Genomic DNA, 18,554 nt, shown 5'->3' with positions numbered 1-18,554 from the left:
ATTTTATTTTTGAAGTTATTGAAATTTGATTATTTTGTTAATTTCTAAATTGGTAAATTGTACAGAAACTCAGCTTCTTTTGGTATTTGAATTTTTATCTTGCAATTTGACTGGATAGATTTATGAGTTCTAAAAATTTTGGTGGAGTCTTTTGAGTTTTCTTGATAGAAAATCACATAGTATTCAAAAGCAGGAATTTTTCTTCTTTTATGATTGGAATAATTTTTATTCCTTTTACTGGACTATTTGCTTGGGTAGAATGTCCAGTAGTATGATGACTAGAGGTTATGAGAGTAAACATTCTTGTTTTGCTCCTGATCTTAGAGGAAAAGTTTTCAAATTAACCATAGTTGAGTATGATACTAGCTGTGGGCTTGTTAAATATGGCCTTTATTACATTGAATTAATAGCTCTCTGCCTGTCTCTCTATCTGTCTCTGCCTCTCTCTCTCTCTCTCTCTCTCTCTCTCTCTCTCTTTCTTTTTCTGGCACTGATGATTGAGACCAGTGTTAGGTAAGCAGTATATCACTGAGCTACATCTCCATCCATTTTTATTAACTCACTTTGAGACAAGAGATCTGTGCTAAATCATACAGGCTGCCCTAGAATTTGTGATTCTACTGCTTCAGTCTCCTGAGTACATGAGATTAGAGAGGCATGCCACCAAACCTAGCTAAATTATGTTATTTTTTACACAATTTGTTGAATTTTATGCTGAATTAATGTTGAGTCTTGTGAAATATCTTTTTCCTGTAATTGTTGAGGTAATTATGACATTTATCCTTCATTCTCTTAATGTATTGTTTTACATTACTTATTATATAAACTTTGAATTTCAAGAATACAGTCTATCTTCTTGTTATGCTGCTGAGGACTTTTGTTGAGGACCTTTGCTTCTAGTGTCAACATGGATATTAATCTACAGTTTTCTTCTTTTTCATTTCAGATAATACTGACTTTGCAAAATGAGTGGGGGATATTCCTTCTGTTTGATTTTTTGGAAAGATTTTCAAAGAATTGTTAATTCTTCCTTAGGTAATTTTTCCAATTTGCCAGTGATTATATCTGGTCATAGACTTTTCTTTATTGGGAGATTTTGATTACTGATTCAATCTCCACAGCAGTTACTTGTTTGTTCAAGTTTTCTGCTTCTTCATAATGCAGTCTTAGTCACGTGTATGTTTCTAGGAATTTATTCATTTCTACAAGTTTAACCAGTTTCATATGATTGTTACAATAATGTTTTTGATCCTTTGAATTTCTCTCATATCAGTTACCATGTCTCCTCTTTCATTTATTTTTAATGGGCAGAAAAGTATATAAAAAGCATGAAATGCATTCTTCCTGAATTTTTAAGGACTTGTTTTATGGCCCAATCTATGACCTAACTGGGAGAATGCTTCCTGCATGTATGAAAAGAATGAGTCTTTCACTGCAGTTTGACGGAATGTTCTGCATATGACTATTAAGTATATGTGGTGTACAATCTTGTTCAAATTCACTCTTTCCTTGTTATTTTTGTTTGATCTACTTATTGTTGAAAGGGAGTTATAGAATCCCTTATAATTCCTGTTTTTCTATTTCTCCTTTCAGTTTTGCTAACATGGTTTTCTATATTCTGGTACTCCAGTGTTGAGTAAATATTTACAATTGCTATGTCTCAATGATAAATTAACTTTTTATCATTATATAACAGTTTTTTATTTTGGTTTTCAAAGTTTTGATTTAGGTTTAAGTATAGATATTCCTGCTCTCTTTTGGGTATAATTTGCATAAATTTACTATTGTTACTTCATTTTTAGCTCGCATTTCCAAATTTCCTTAAAGACAGAGTGAGCCATTGGCAGGCAACATAAATGGGATCCAATTTTTTTTTTTTTTCTATTCTACCATTCTATCTTTTGGTGGTGAAATTAAACCCACTTACATTTAAAATACTTATTGCTAGTTAAGAACTGACTGTTGCTGTTTCTAATTTTTTCTGGTCGCTTTGCAGTTACCTTGTTCTTTCTTACTTGTTCTTACTGTCTTCCATTGCAAATTGATGATTTATAGGGATGTGCTGTTAATCCATCCCTTATATTTTATTAATCATCTTTTATATATGGATTCTTTAGTATGAGGCTTACAAAAAACATCTTCAATTTTAACAATTTATTTTAAAATAATAATTTTATCACATATAAACATTATACGCTTTGGCTCTTCCATTTTATGTTATTGATATCATCATTTGCATCTTTTAATTCTTTATTGATTATTAAATTTTTAAACTATAATTATTTTTACCATTTTCACCTTTTAACTCTAATGTTACAAAAATTATATATTACTAATGTTTAAATATGCACAATCATTATAGTATCCAAAATCTGACTGTATATACCCTTCAGTGAGATATTGTTTTGGGTTTTTTCTTTCTTTTTTGGGGGTTGGCAGTTTCCAGACAACGTCTTGTTGTGTATTTCAGACTGGCCTTGAACTCATTCTGCAGCCCATGCTGGCTTCAAATTCATAGTGAGCCTCTGGTCTCAGACTCCTGAGTGCTAGGATTACAGGAGTACATCACCATGCCTGCCCACCAGTGACACTTGTGCTTTCTTTTTTATTATGTTACTGGTTAGTATTCTTTTATTTCAACTTAAAGAATTCTCTTTAGTATTTCTTGTTAGCAACAGCTAGTGGTGATGCATTCCCTTGGTTTTTATTTATCTACCTAGTTTTTATTTCTCTTTCTTTTCTGAAGGGCAGCTTTGTTATGTATTCTTGGATTTTTTCTCTCCCAACACTTTGACTATATCATTTAACTTATTCTGGCCTGCAATATTTCTGCTGAAATATCTGCTTATAAACTTGTGAATATTCTATTATATGTGATTTGCTTTCTGTTAATCTTTTTAAAATTGTACATATTTATAGGGTACAATGTGATAATTCCACACATATATACAGTGGATAATAATTTAATCAGAGTAAATAGTATTTCTGTGCCTAAAACATTTATTTTTTGTGTGTAGGTAAATTTCAGAATCTTCTTTTATCTCATTATAAAATATATAACAAATTGTTGCAAACTCTAGTCTTTTTACTGTGTGACAGAACACAAGTACTAGTACTTATTCCTCCTGTGTTTTAGGATTCATTATTTTTCTTTTCCTGCTTTCAAAATTCTCTTTGTCATTAATGTTTGACAATTGGCCTATAAGATGTCTCAGCAAAGACTTCTTTACATGTAATTATACAACTTGGGCTCCATTGATATGAGTATTTTTCCCCCATTTCAGACCTTGAGAATTTTTCTTTTGCTACTTCTTTAAATACACTTTTGATCTGTTTGTATTCCTTTGCTTCCTCTGGAAATCTCATAATGCATATATTGGTTCACTCAGTGGTAACTCATGCATTTCATAGACTTTGTTCATCCTATTTTCCCTCTGACTATATAATTTCAAATAAATTGTTTAGAATTTGCTGATTTTTTCTTCTACTTGATCGAATCTTTGGTTGAAGTTCTAAATTTAAGTTTTAGCTCAGTTATGAAATTATTCAGCTCCAGAATTTCTGTATGACTTTTTCTATATTTTCTCTCTTAATTGGTGCTGCGATTTTGTTCTTATACTTTATCCTTTTTGCTTCTAGTAGTCTTTCTATGTTCTCTTTTTGATGAATCAGCTTCTTTGAACTTATCATTTTTCATGATTTTTCAGGCAATTCAGAAGTCTCCATTGCTTTGGGGTCAGCCAATGGAGCTTTATTTTGGTTGTCTAATAGCAATAATTTTCTTTCTGTTTTTTGAATCCATTGATACTTTACATTGCTGTCTTTGTATTCCAATAACTAGTTGTTTTTTCTAGTCTTTACTTACTGTTTTAGAGAGAAAATCTTTTACTAGTTGGTCCAGATAGAGATTCTGAGAACCAGTCAGATTTTCCTATAAATGTTCTTATCATAGTCCTCTTGTTCTCTCTTGGAGGGTAAGGGTGCTTGAGGATTGTGCCTTCTCTTGGTCCTACATATTCATTCCAGGTGACAGGAGCCTTTCATTTATTTTCTCAGTGGAAGCTCTCTAAGTATTCAGGGTTGTATGCCTTCTTTTCATTCAGTTGGCTCTAGCCAGCAGCTGATACCTCGTGCTTTGCAGGTTCACATATGCCATTGGTGGGAAAATGTGTATCACCAGCAGAATGTGAGACCCTAAGCCATGGAAAAAAGTATAGTAAGTACATATCAGCCAGTGACTGGGTTGAAGTGGAGGTCACTCATGTTACTCTTGGGCCGTGCTCTGAGTAACTCTACAAGTTTACTAGTTTGCTTGTAAGGCTGATTGTTTTGATTCATATCTTAGCTATTGGAAAGTCCTTCCAATATTCTTTGATTCTGACTGGCCCCAGGGGATTTTGTAGTGTTGATTCCTTCAGATTTTGATGGGATGAAACAGAAGTAAGTTTCTTGGATGATGTCCCTTAAGGCTTTCCAGGAAAGTCAGGGGCTGATTTTAGTCTAATTTTTCTTCATGGGAGAAATCTCAGGTCAAGAGAGTCTCTCTTGCTACTAAACTATATTAGTTTGGGTAAATATTACATGGGTATAATGAAGCTGTTATTATTTCTGTATGTCTTGGTCTACTTCCTATTTGCAAAAGTTTTATCTCTCTGTTTCTCATGACTGGGGGATGGAGGGGGGAATAGGGATGTAAAAATATTTAAGATGTGTTATGTACATATATCAACTTCCTATGATAAATGTAATAATTGTGTACTACAAATGTGTACCAATAAAGATAAAAAATTTAAAAAACAAAGATGGGGAAGGGGATCAGAGTTAGGGATGGGAAAAGGATGGGAGGTAATAGGGATGAAGATAATAGCAATGTTATATAAATGTACCAGTATACCAAAAACAAATCCATTATTCTACATTACTACTATGAACCAAAAAAGCTATAAACAACTAGAAGATCAATCGAACAAAAACATTATTTGGATGTGTATATTTTTAGATTATATTGATTTATCAAGGCATCAGGACTCTCAGGATCCTTTAAATGGATTTCTGTACATGGATGTTTTGTTAAGGTCAATTTTTCTGTGGAAGTTTGAGAGACAGAATCTTTTATTTCATCATCATGGTGATGTCTATTGGACATGTTATTTAATAGTGTTTCATGCTTGTTGTTTTCACCTTTTGCTTTTGACTAAAGAGAATCATCATGTTAAAGCTATGCAATTAATTCCAGGTATTTCCAGTTTCTATTTTGGTATAAAAGACATTTAGAAAACAGTACTCTTTTATTAGCTAATAAAAAGATTTTTTAAAAACTTGAAAAAGCTGCATGTATTAGATTTGTCAAAGACATACAGTCCAGTGTCCACTTCTACTCCTAAATTGGGAAGACATGCAGTACAGAAAAGTATAATTTATTAAAAAGTAAATTTCTGTTGGAGCTAGTTCCAGAACGATGAGACTTGAAGTGAAATTGATAAATTACTCAAGATTCAATGTAGACAGATTCAAGAGATTAAAATGCTGAAAGGACCCAGTCATGCTAAAAGGACCACCATAATTTGTAAGTGTGACCTCATAGAATTTTATTAGGATATTATAATAAATTTTAAAGAAAAATCTCCACATATTTCTGTCAAGAGGAAGCAAAATGGAACCATTTTGTGTTGTGCCACAGTATTCTCTTCCTCAAGCCTAACTGATGTTCTGAAAAGGACGAATCAGATTACAGCTTTTGTCAGCCCTTTTCATGGGAGAATGGAAATACAAACACAGTACTCAAATTCCTTCTACTCTAAGTATCCTGTTAAACCTGAAGAGAAGGAGGGAGTAGAAGCAGATGTGAAGGCTAAATTCAGATGCACAGATTCACTACAAAGACTGATATCTAATCACAGGAAATACATGTTTCTCTTTCTGTCACTTTACTCCCACCTTACTAAAAGTAAACATTTAATGATTCCTTGTATTCAGTAAATAATGTCCAGATATCAAGAAAGTACTACAAGAGATACTTAAGGACAGAGACAGAAGTAGGTTTAAAAAAAGAATGCACATTAGAACCATATTCAGATAACAGAAAGATGTTGGAATCATTAAACCAGGACCTTAAAATAGCTAAATTCATATGCTAAGGGTCCTAGTGGACAAAGGAAACAGAAAGTAGACGTGTATACACAAACAGATGGGAAGGTAAATAGGGAAATGGAAATCTATGAAATAATGCAAAGCAAGATGAGAAAGAAGAGATAAAAAGAAGAAGCTAGTGACCAAAACAACTGTAGCAGAAATGAAGAATGCTTTGATGGGCTTATTATCATCCTGTTTACAGTGGAGGAAGAAATGTCTGGGCCTGAGAATACTTCTAAAGAAATCTCCTAAACTGGAAGGCAAATATAAAGGGAATTGAAAAATAAATCAGAATACCCGCAAACTGTGGGTCAACGATGTAAGATCTAACATATACGTACATATATATGTGTGTGTGTGTGTGTGTGTGTGTGTGCACGTGTGTGTATATATTTATATATATGTGTGTATATATATGGAAGTAGTAGAAAGATAAAAAATGGAAAACAAGTGATATTTGCCATAATCATGACTGAGAATTTTTTCAAATTAATATAGGGCAGAAAAACTACTAAGATGAACAAATGCCAGCTCCTTCCCAACAACAACAACAACACCAAAAACCATTTATAGCCATATCATTTAGAATTACAGAAAATACAAAATAAATTTCAAACCCTGGAAGAAGCCATAACAATAGCTTACTTCACCAGTAGAGGAGCAAAGATAAAATTACATCCACCTCTCTCTGATATGATGGCTGAGGTGGGCAGGGGTGTTGGGCCAGTCACCGGGTGCAGTCCATGTCCCCAGCACTGCTCTACCCACAGAGCCTCTTGCACCAGTGCTGCTCCAAGATGGCCTCCATCCTGAGCAGCAGCTGGAAGCTGGTGGAGCTGGACCTAAGCGAGGATGCCCTGGGTGACATTGGGTCCAGCTTTCTGTGCCAGGGCCTGGTGCACCCACTCTGCCACCTCGCTGAGCTCTGGCTGGTGAGCTGCTGCCTCACAACTCCATGCTGTGAGGACCTCAGTGCCAGCTGCTCGCTGATCAGACTCTATGTCATTGTCATCGTCATCATCGTCAGTCATTGGGGAGAACACCCTGGGTGATGTAGGGGTCAGTGGGCACTCTATGTGACAAGGCCAGGCCCACTGGCCTTAGTGTCACCTGCAGAAGCTTGGATATTGAGCATTGATCCCAGCACATAGGATGAGAGCTGCTCCCAGTTCCCAGAAGGCTCCCAGGCCACCATAGCACCATTCCCAGTGCAGAGGAGGAGAGCCACTCCCAGCACCTGGGAAAAGGCTCCTGGGTCACCATAGCACCACTCCTAGTGGAGAGGAGGAGAGCCAATCCCAGCAACCAGGAGGAGGCTCCTGGGCAGCCATAGCACCACTCCCAGCAAAGAGGAGGTGAACCACGTGGTTCCCAACAGCACCCCCCCCAGCAGCACCCCCCAACCCCATCAAAATGAGAAGACACATAAACCAGCCTCAAAATCAGACTTCCAGATCACTTACAGCAGCCCCAAAGGGAAACATGATGAAACAATCTGATACTCAACCACATGGCCTCCCTGAACTGGCAACCAAAAAGGATCTCGAAAAAATGAAATCAGAAATAATTTCTCAGGGGGGCCAGGGATTTAGTTCAGTGGTTTCACCACCTGCTGCACAAATGCAAGGATCTGAGTTTGATCCCCGGTACCAAAAAAAAAAGAAATAATTTCTCAGATAACAGCAGAAATTATGCCCACAGTCCAAGACATGATTAATAAATTTAGAGAGAACACAAATAAAAAAAATAGAGGAGCTGAGGAACATGATGGAATCTCAACATAGGAAACAAATGGAATCTATAAAACAGGAGATTAAAAAGCTTATGCAGCAGAAGGAGCAAATGTGAAGACAGAATTTCAGATATAGAAGATAAGATTGCAATTAGTGACAGGAAAAGAAAAATTCCTTTAAAATTGTAAGGAATCACAAGAAATCAGTCCAGCAGCTGCTAGATAATGCAAAGAAGAATAACATAAGACTGACTGGAGTCAATGAAGAAACAGGAGAGAGTGCAGATGACTTAAAAACCTTTTCACAGAAGTGATGGCAGAAAACTTCCCAAACAGGGCAAAAGAACTTGACATAAAGCTAAGTGAGGCATATAGGACTCCAACTAGCCTTGATCAAAAAAAAAAAAATCTACACATAGGCATATAAGAGTTAAGATTCCAGAAACCCAACAGAAGAACAAAATTCTACTAGCAGTGAGAGAAAAGAAACAAATCACATACAAAGGAAAGCCCATCACAATCACAGCAGACTTCCCAACGCAAAACCTCAAAGCAAGAAGAGCTTGGAGTGACATATTTCAAGCCCTAAAGGAAAACAACCTCCAACCCAGATTGATGTACCCTGTGAAGCTATCTTTCAAGATTGATGGAGAAATAAGACACTTGCATGACAAAGAGCTCCTTAGGAACTTCATGAATATCAAACCAGCACTCCAAAATATTTTAGACAATACCCTAGAAAAAGACAATGAGTTTCACAACCCCAGGAAACCTAGCAGAATGAATTCACCAGGCATGACAAGAAATTAAAAGCAAAGGGGGGGAGAATCCAACAAAAAGAAAAAGTCAGGATAATGATAAGTCAGTACGTTTCAGTTATAACCATCAATGTTAATGATCTCAACTCACCATTCAAAAGAAATAGACTGGCAGAATGGGTCAAGAAGCAAGTTCCAGCAATATGCTGCATACAAAAAACACACTTAATTCAAAAAGAAACTCATAGTCTGAAAGTTAAAGGGTGGAAAACAGTACTCCATGGGACAGGAACCAAAAAAAAAGCAGGAGTAGCTATCCTCTTTTCAGATCAAGTGAATTTCAAACCAAAATCTGAAACACTTCTGGTCCCAAGAATTTCAGATAAGGGACACTCAAGTTGTATATACAAATCTATTGTGAACATGTGTTTTCATTCCTCTTAAATAAAAATTTAAGAACAAAACTGTTGCTCCTTAACAATAATACAAGCAATTTCTATATTGTTATCCAAAATGGTTTATCATTTTATATTCACATTAGCAGTATTCAAAAGTTCTAACTGGTTCATACGTAAACTGACATCTGTTCTTTTAAAACTTTTAACTTCATCTCCCTAATGAGTGTATAATATGATCTTGTTATTGTACTGATTAGTATTTTTCTGATTCTAGTGTTGCCCACTTTTTCTTGTGTTGTACTGGCTATTTATCATCTTCTTGTATCTACTTTTTAATTGGGTTGTCTATTAATGAGCTGTAAGAGTTCTTTATAAATTCTGCCCACAGATTATATGTATTATAAGTATGGTCTGTTTAAGGACTATTTTTCATTTTCTTAATGATGTAATTTAAAGTTCTAAATTTTGATGGAATCTCATTTATCATTTTTTTTCTTTTATACATTATGTTTTTTGTATCCGAGGAAAATTTTTGCCTACCCTAAATTCATGAACGTTTTCCCTTATAGTGTCTTCTTGCAGTTTTATAGTTTTAGTCTTCCATATTTAGGTTCATAGATACTTTCAAGTTATCTTTATGTGCGGAAATAAAGGGTTGAGGTTAATTTTTCACATACAGATAACAGGTGTTCTAGTACCATTGGCTGAAAACACTATCTTTTCTTCTGCTCTTGAGTTGAGTTTATGTTCTATAAAATGTTAATGTTAAATAATCTTTCAAAACTCAGTGGACCATGTATGTATAGTTCTATTTCCAGATTTTCTGTTTTATTCCAGTGATCTATATGTCTTTCTTTATGCCAACAGTGCCTTGTTACTGTAGCTTTAGAGGAAGTCTTAAAATTAGGTAATAAGGGCCAGGAGTTTAGCTCAGTGGTTCTGTCGCCTGCCTCACAGGTGTGAGGTCCTGAGTTTGATCCCTGGTACAAAAAAAAAAAAAATCTGTAATAAATGTCTTCCAACACTGTTTTCTTTTTCTTTTTACTTTTCTAGGTCCTTTGTACTCCTACATAACTTTTAAATTTCAATATCTAATTCTTTATTTATAGTAAGTATACATAGACCTGAATTTTTATATATACCTTGTGTTTTCTAATCCTGCTAAATTAAGATACAAGTTCTAGGACCTCTTAGAGATTTCTTAGTATTTTCTCTGTTCATGATCATTTCATCTACATATAAAGATTTTTCCTTACACCTTGACAATCCTACGCTAATTGTTTCTTTTTATTGCCAGACTATTTTGGTTTGGGCCTATGTTTCAAAGTTTAATGGACAGATAAAGAGTAAGCATGTCTGCCCTTGTTCCCCACCTTAAGGAGAAAACATTGTATCTTCTCCATTCATATAAGGCATTCTTGCTGGAAGTACAGAGTACATGTCTTTAACCTGTTGAGAAGGTTCTGTTCTACTTCTAGTCTCCTGATAGCTTTTACCATGAATAGCTATAGCATTTAGTCCAATACTTTTTCTCCAACTAGTGACAGGATCATATGGCTTTTTCCTTCCCTCTGTTAAAATGATGACTTTTGGGGGTGGATCTTCCAATGCTGAACCAACACTGCCATCCCTATAACAAAACCACTTTCTACATACTGCCAGATCTGACTTCTAAGAGTTTGTTTTGTTAAACAAATTTCTATCTATGTTCATACTTTTTTCTTCTACTATCTTTATCCAGTTTTAAGATTAGCACAATGTTGAGTTCCTCAAATGAGGGGAGAAGTGTTCCTTCATTTTTCTGCTTTAAATGTTTGATATAATTTATCAGTTAAAATGTATATGAGCCTGCTGTTGTCATATAGGTAGGTTTTCAAGCTAGGAATATACTTTCTTTAATAGGTGCTATTCAAATTTTATATTTCCTCCAGAGTTAGTTTCATTAATTTGTCTTCCAAGTTACTTCTTAGAAGTTGTCAAATTTATTTCAAAAAAGATTTTTGTAATATGCTTTCTATATCCTTTAAAATTCTGTAAAATCTGTGGTAATGTCTCTTAGATCTTGTTATTGTAATTTTAAAAATGTATCATTGATATTGTGCAACAGGAAGAAAAGATCTAAAGGAGCAAGGGAAGTGGGAAGGGTAGGGGAAAGGAAAAAAGGGAAAAGAAAAAATATGAGTAAAGGAAAAAAATGGAAACAAAGTCTTTGCAAAAAGGGAAGGGTGGAGGGGGTGAAGGAAGGGCAAGGGAAGGGAAAAAAATAAGAACCAAGAGACTCATGTAATGGTACAAGATCCCAATGATGAATGTAACTGTATTTTATACCTAAAATGTACCAATAAACTGAATGGGAAAAAAAAAAAAAAGTAAGGCTGAATATATCATTGAACCTATCTGAGCTTGGTGCTTTATTTTATTTATTTATTTTTTTGAACAATGATTCTTTTATATTCTCTTTCCTTAATGCATTTGTCTAGCTTGTTTCTTCTTGTGTGTTTTGTGTAGATTTCACCTTTCAAAGAATTGGTCATCTTCATCCATATTTTCAAATTTCTTACAATATAGCTGTTAATAATATTTCTTTATTATCCTTTTAATTTTTGGAATCAAATAATTGTGTTACTTCTTTCATTTGTGACATTAGCAATCTGTCTTCTTTTCGTTTTTTCCTGACTAAAGCCTTATAAATTTTATTGGTACATACAAAACCCATATTTGTTTTCCTTGACTTTCTTTACTGTTTTCCTGTTTTCAAGTCCACTGATTTCTGCTCTAAAATTTACTTTCTATTTCCTTCTGATTACTCTGGATTTTATTCTGTATTTCTAGTTTCTTGATGTGGAAGCTTAGAATATTGATCTGAGATTGTTCTTCTGTTTTAATATATGTAATTAATAGTATAAATTTCTAATCACAGCTATCATCACATCACAGAAATTTTGATTACTTGTGTTTTAATTTTCATTTTATGGAAAATGTTTTTAAGATTCTCTTGCAGTTTCTTGTTTTACCTATGTGTTGTTAGAAGGGTATTGTTTAATGTACAAGTAATTTGGAATTGGCTGACTACCTTTCTGGTTTTGATTTCTTGTTTGATTTTATTCTGGTGTGAGGAGAGACATTGTATGATTTTTATTCCTTTAAATGTGTAAATGTGAGTTTCATGGCATGGAATGTGGGCTGTCCTGGCTCATATTCCACTTAAGGTTAAGAAGATTGTGTATTCGGTGAAGAGTTTATAGATGTCAGTTGTGTCTGACTGATCACTGAGTTTCAGTTTAACTTTGTCCAAACTGACTTCTGCCTGCTACTTCTGACCATTCCTGATAAAGGGCTGTTGAAAACTCCACCAGTAATAGTGAATAAATCCTTTGATTGTATTAGTTTTACCCCTCACATATTTTGACACGATGCTGTTAGGCAACTGCATGCACAGTAAGAAGTGGTATGTCTTCTTGGACAATCAAAACATTTATCATTACATAATATCACTTTTCATCCCTGAAGACTTCTATTTCTCTTTTTGTCCCTGAAGACTCTTATTTTTTGCCACCTGCTGCACAAGTGCAAGGACCTGAGTTTGATCCCCAGTACCAAAAAATAAATAAATAAATAAACAGTGTTGGAAGATGTTTAGTACCTAATTTTAAGACTTCTTCTAAAGCTACAGTAATAAAGGTAGGGTTGGTGTAAGGAAAGACATATAGATCATTTGAATAAAAAAGAAAATCTAGAAATAGAACCACACATGTATGGTCCACTGAGTTTTGAAAGATTATTTAGCATTAGCATTGTATAGAATATAAACTCAATTCAAGAGCCAAGGAAGAGACAGCGTTTTCAGCAAATGACATTAGAACACCTGGTATCTGTATATAAAAAATTAACCACAACCCTTTTTTTCCTACACAAAAATAACTTGAAGGGATCTATAAACCTAAATATGAAAGCCTAAAAGTATAAAACTTTAAGAAGAAATTATAAGGGAAAATGTTTATGAATTCAGGATATTCAAGAACTACCTAGGATACAAAAAACATGATGTATAAAAGAAAAAAAAATTGATAAATGAGATTCCATCAAAATTTAGAACTTTAAATGACATCATTAAAATGAAAAGTAGTCCTTAAACAGACCATATTTACAATACATATAACCTATGACCAGAATATATAAAGAATTCTTAGAGCTCATTAATAGACAACTCAATTAAAAAGTAGACAGAAGAAGATGATAAATAGCCAGTACTGCACAAGGAAGGGTGTGCAACTCTAGAATCAGAAAAATACTAATCAGTACAATAATAAGATTGAATTATACACTCATTAGGGAGATGAAGTTAAAAGTTTTAAAAGCCTTGTCATGGCTTTTTTTTGTTGTTGGATTCTCTCCCTTTGCGTTTAATTTGTCATGCCCAATGGATTCATTCTGGTGGGTTTCCTGGGATTGTGATCCTCATTGTCTTTTCCTAGGGTATTGTCTAAAATTTTTTGGAGTGCTAGTTTGATATTCATGAAATTCCTGAGGTGCTCTTTATCATGAAAGTATCTTATTTCTCCATCAATTTTGAAAGCTAGTTTTGCAGGGTACATCAATCTGTGTTGGAGGCTGTTTTCCTTTAGGGCTTGAAATACATCACTCCAAGCTCTTCTTGCCTCGAGGGGTTGCATTGAGAAGTCTGCTGTGATTCTGACGGGCTTTCCTTTGTATGTGATTTGTTTCTTTTCTCTCACTGCTTGTAGAATTTTGTTCTTCTGTTGGATTTCTGGAATCCTAACTATTATATGCCTATGTGTAGATTTCTTGATCAAGGCTAGCTGGAGTCCTATATGCCTCACTTATCTGTATGTCAAGTACTTTTCCCCTGCTTGGGAAGTTTTCTGCCATCATTTCTGTGAACAGTTTTTTTATGTCATCAGCACTCTCTCCTCTTTCTTCACTGACTCCAATCAATCTTATGTTATTCTTCTTTGCATTGTCTAGCAGCTGCTGGATTGATTTCTCATGTTCCTTTACAATTTTAAAGCAATTTTTCTTTTCCTGGTCACTAATTGCAATCTTTTCTTCTATATCTGAAATTCTATCCTCACATTGGTTCATTCTGCTGTGCAGACTTTCAGTGGAGTTTTTAATCTCTTGGAAATCTGTTTGCATCTGTTTCATGGATTCCATTTGTTTTGTATGTTGGGATTCCATCATGTTCCTCAGATCCTCTATTTTTTTTTATCTGTGTCCTCTCTAGATTTATTAATCATGTCTTGCACCATGAGCAAAATCTTTGCAGTTATCTGAGTAATTATTTCTGATTTCATTTTTCCCCAATCCTCTTTTCTTGCCAGTTCAGAGTCCAAGTAGTTGAGTATCAGATTGTTCCATCTTGTTCCCCTTAGGGGTTTCTGTAGGTGATCCAGAAGTCTGTTTTTGAGGCTTGTTTACCTGTCTTCTCATTTCCATGGCAGGGGGGTACTTCTGGATCCTGCACAGCTCACCTTCTCTGCTCTAGGACCTTGGGATGGTGGCAGGGGAGCTTTCTTCTGTGTGCTGGGACTGGCTCAACTTCTCTGCCCTAGGAGCATGGGATGGCAGCGGGGGAGCTTCCTTCTGGGTGCTGGGACTGGCTCCTATTCAGTCTTATTTTTAAAGAATAAATTACTTCAATTTTCTAGAAAATAGAAATAGACTGAATAATTCATTTTACAAGGCCAATGTTCCCCTATCAGACAAAGGCATTGTAAGACCAAAAGACTAGAGATTAATATTTCTCATGAATTTATATGCGAAAATTCTTAACAAAACATTAGCAAATTGAATCATTGTTGAATTCCCAACCAACTTGGATTTGTCAACATGTATGATGAAGTCTAACAGCAATTCTTGATTAAGATTTTCACTAACTATGAAATGAGATGAAATTTTCTCAATTTCATATGAATATGTACAAAATCCTGTAGCTACCATCATATTTAATAATGGTCAATAATAATTGTATTCACAATTGACAAAACTCAAATTAAATAGATGTCTTTCACTAGGTGAATGAATAAGTCAAGTGTAGTATATCCAGACAGTGAAATATTATTCAGTACATAAAAGTAATGAGCTGTCAAGCTATAAAAAATATGGAAAATGCTTATATTTAAGACAACCTAATCTGAAAAGGTTACTTTCAGCTTAAGTCTAACAGCATTACATTCTTAAAAGCCAAAACTATGGCGACAGTAAAAAGATCAGTGTTTTTCAGGTGTTGGGAGAAATAGAAGGTTTTATAGGTGTAGGACCGAGTTTTTAAAGAGAGTGAAACACTATGATACTCTAATGGTGGACATATATCATTATTCATTTGTCCAAACCTATAGATTGTTCAATACCAAGAGTGGATCCTAATGTAAAACATAGATTCTGGATAATGATAATGTGTAAATACACTCGGCTCAATTATAACAACACTTGTATCACCCTGGTCGAAAATAGTGATAAAAGGCAGAGGCTGTGGTTGTGTAAAGGCTGAGGGTAAGTGTAAGTGGGAATTCCCTGTACCTTTACATCAATATTGGTGCAAACTTAAAGCTCTTTCCAAAGTAAACTTAATATGCAAACAAATAAATTATGAAATCACCATAGCAGGCTCTACTGGTATCAAGGTTCTTAAATTATTATAAAAAGTAAACTATGAAGTTCTCTTGAACACTTTGTCATAGCAAACATTAAACTGAAAATATTTCTATTATTAAGTGATATATTCACTACTAAAATCCTAGGCTATTTTACTTTATGGTTGTATGTAAGCAAAGAAGCAATATGTATTAATAGAAGACATTACATTCATAGTTAAAAATTCAGAATCAATTTTCACAGAGATAAAAATAAAGGTTACAGATGTAGGTTAGATTTTCTGTCTAATCCAGAAATTCCTTTCACTTTAACTGTCATCCAATTTTGTTAATAGTCAGCAATTTTACTCTCAATCCTTCTGGAACGTACAAGTATTTTGGCAGTAGTCAGGATGAAGGAAAGTAGACCTTATATGCTTATAGTACATTGTACAAATTTCTAAATTTAAAACTATTTATACAACAATGCAGTGAAAAAGCCTGGTGAATAGTAATTTAGTCCGATTAGATGAATTGATTTAGTAATTAGTAAAATATTTGTTCTAAACACAAAAATTGAAGTAGACCCTATTTCCGGAGATAAGCAACAATATTCACACTCTGCTTTTCCCAATGTGTTTTTCCTGCTCTTTATCCAATGGTGATATCTTCTTTCCCCACCCTTGAATTTGGGCCTTATTGGGTGATAAACATTCCTGATCTGCTAGTAGTAACATCTTTCTGTTAGCAATGAACACTTAGAATCTCAGGAGACACCTTGGCCATAGAGGTTGGTGACTCTCTTCCTTTGACTGACAAATAGAAGACAGGAGTAACTTCTAATGCTGGGCAGTAAAAAATGTATACCTTTTGCCTTCACAGCTTAGAATTCATCTTAGATCCAGCTGCCATGCTGTGAGGAGAACTGAGAAGTCATGTTAGGAGACCCACATGGAGAAGGAGGAAAGCTCTTGGTCAAGAGCCTCAGCTAATCTACCAGCTAGCAGCTAACCTGACAGCCTTAAAAATAAGCCATTTTGGAAATTCCAGTCATATCGTGCCCTAGATGACACTATAGGAAGCAAGGACAGCAACAGTGTGGTCCGCTCCATACCACAAGTCATGGGAGGTAACTAAATGTGGTTGTTGCTCTAATCTTAAAATTTTGTGATGGTTTGTGATGTGGCAGTATAATAGAAACAATAAGTCACAAGTAAGTACTCAAAAATAAATACATATATATTAAATATTGTAAGTAGTGGAAAAATATTGTACTTGCAGTCACTATATAAATTTTAAGCTCTAGATCTTCATTCTAGCTGAGGGATTTTGAACAAATCACTCTCATTTTTTCATCAGTAATTTAGAATTTTTATACCTCATAAAATTTGAGGAATTGCCAAAAAGAGGATACACACACAAAAAAAATCTTTTAAACCATGAAGTCCTACATCCATATAAGACAATGTTGCTATGTCAATCAGAAATCAGAAATCATTTTGTTATTAGAATTTAAGTGTAACAATATGTTTATTTAGGATATAAATCTTCTGAAAGAAAGGCAGTTTAGAGAAGGAAAATGTTGGATTTGATTTCCATAATATTATTTTAATAACATCTTTTGACGTGTAGCCCATTTAGAAGACTAATATGGCATCCAATTTTAGCTTATTCACACATATTAAGGTACCTCATACAATCATAACAAATATCCTTTTAAATTTGCTGAGAACCGACAAAATGATTTTGTACACATGAGACTCCACATTGTATTTTCCCATAGATTGTTCATTTTTTAATTTTAAAGTTCCAAAGTTTCCTTTGTTCTAACTTTTAATTTCCATTAATTTTCCTGTTTTTGTTCATTTGCTCTGTGAGATAGACAATGTAAGGAAGATAACTCACGTAAACTAGTATTCAACTGATAGCTTTTAGGACGCTACAGAAAACAAGTGAACCATTTTCAGAATAGTTTGATAGAACAGTGAGAAAGAGAGTGTTGCTTATGAAAAAGATACAGTAGAAATTAAATCAAAACTGTTGTTTTCTGTTGTTTTTGTTGCTTTCCTTCAGAAAAAATTTCCCCCACTTTGATTATCAACCAGAAACATTGACTCATATAAAAAGTTTGATTAAAAATTCAGTAAGCCTTTTAAAAAAGTGTAACCTTCCAACTTGGATGTCTTTCTATAAAAATGATGATAAAAACAGATCAAAGGAAAGCCATAGTGTTTTGTGTGTCAGAGTGCATTTCAGAACATAGAAAAAAATGAAGCTGAGATTTTACTAGATAAAAACATTTTGTCCTTTTCATGGTTAGTATAATGCTGGGACATTTTTAAACTAGTTATAGAAGACCCATTAAATTTTACTGCTGAAATTGGAGGGAGAAAATTACACACATGGGGTGTGTAACAGGTTTTGTATCTAACAGCTTCGACACTATCACACTGATTTTTGTCCCTGTCCTGATGGGTAGCTTTGAGAAGTGTCTGTTGTCTGGAGTCTAATGTCACAGCAATTAAATTCCCACAGGAAGCAGCAGCTTTAGTAGATGTGATTAGATTGGAGACACTGATGCTTGTTTTGATTTTGAAAACACATCATCGATCATAGCTACTGATTCCAGCAACAGCTCTCACTGAGGGGAGGTGCAGGCTAAGATTCTGGATTTCTATTTAACTTTGGGTCAAATGAAGTCTTTCCTAGCCTGTCAAGACTTTACTCTGATATGTGGCCAATGCCTTTAGCAGATAATTCCAAGGATGTCATATAACCTTTATTTCCCAGAGGTCAGGTTGATCTTTTTCTTTTCATTCTGACCTTAGCACAGACCTATTCATTTTGCATCTGACATGAGAAAACAGAGTGCATTTCATATATTTTTTCCAGGGCATGTTGAGATGCTTCTTGCTGATGTTGTTTTTAATATGCATCCTTA

This window comes from Heterocephalus glaber, unplaced genomic scaffold (genome assembly GCF_053883595.1).
Source record: "Heterocephalus glaber isolate CG9 unplaced genomic scaffold, H.glaber_assembly_v1.0 deba00001465, whole genome shotgun sequence".
Taxonomy (NCBI): Eukaryota; Metazoa; Chordata; class Mammalia; order Rodentia; family Bathyergidae; genus Heterocephalus; species Heterocephalus glaber.
Note: the sequence above shows the minus strand (reverse complement) of the source record.